This window comes from Theropithecus gelada, chromosome 13 (genome assembly GCF_003255815.1).
Source record: "Theropithecus gelada isolate Dixy chromosome 13, Tgel_1.0, whole genome shotgun sequence".
Lineage (NCBI taxonomy): Eukaryota > Metazoa > Chordata > Mammalia > Primates > Cercopithecidae > Theropithecus > Theropithecus gelada.
This window is the reverse complement of record NC_037681.1, coordinates 30612996-30613987: the sequence shown is the minus strand read 5'-3', so window position 1 is coordinate 30613987 and position 992 is coordinate 30612996. Positions and strand designations below refer to the sequence as shown.

The 992-nt window shown below is 48.7% G+C and overlaps 1 non-coding gene across 1 annotated transcript; it reads left to right on the top strand.

Moving 5' to 3' along the window:
* The first annotated feature begins 478 nt into the window (after positions 1-478).
* On the top strand, positions 479-613 carry LOC112605472. The gene has a single exon (XR_003115460.1). It is a non-coding gene; the product is annotated as a small nucleolar RNA SNORA2/SNORA34 family (small nucleolar RNA).
* Positions 614-992: the final 379 nt, after the last annotated feature.

Genomic DNA, 992 nt, shown 5'->3' with positions numbered 1-992 from the left:
CTGCAGCTGATGATGGTCAAATGAAGATCAGAGGCATTTAGGCAGAAAGGAGGCATTCTGGACTGGAACAGAAGAGGAGAAGGAATCAGAGGATGGAGAAGAGACCCAGAACGCCTCAGTAATGCGGAGTGGGAGACCAGATACCCACCCCACCCCTCATTTCACAGTAACGAAGCCAGGGCCTGGCAGTGCGGCCAGAGCTGGGGACACCTCGGTCTAATTCCAGGCCCATGTCCCCTCCACTCCTCCCTCCGGGCTGCCCCCTGGCTCACCAGCTAGATGGATGAATGAGCAGGGTACCTTCTGTCCACAGCAAAAGGGCACAGAGAGAAAACTCAGAGGAGGGAGTCTCATGTAGCCAGGTGGAAATTAACAATAATACTCGGATGTACAAAATACTTATTTATTTCTCTGCAATTTATCTAATCATTTTCACAAGACTCCATGAATGTAAACTTGCTAATTAAAGAAACCCCATTAGGCTCTGAATCAAGACTAGTGTTTTGCTGTAGCTGTTGGTTTCAAACAGGATCCAAGAGTGATGTCTTCCTTGTGGTCTGTTCGCTGCTCAGTATCCCAGTGTGAGTGGCCAATTCAGTTGGAAGCAACATGGTCTTGAATATAAAGCCATTGTTTTTTTTACAGAGCAATTTAACTATGTTAGGCTTAAGAATTAGGAACTTACAGGCCGGGCACAGTGGCTCGCACCTGTAATCCCAGCACTTTGGGAGGCTGAGGCAGGCTGATCACCTGAGGTTGGGAGTTGAAGACCAGCCTGGCCAACATGGAGAAACCCCGTCTCTACTAAAAATACAAAATTAGCCGGGCATGGTGGCGCACGCCTGTAATCCAGCTACTCGGGAGGCTGAGGCAGAAGAATCACTTGAACCCGGGAGGCAGAGGTTGCCGTGAGCCGAGATCAAGCCATAGCACTCCAACCTGGGCAACAAGAGTGAAACTCAGTCTCAAAAAAAAAAAAAAAAGAATCAGGG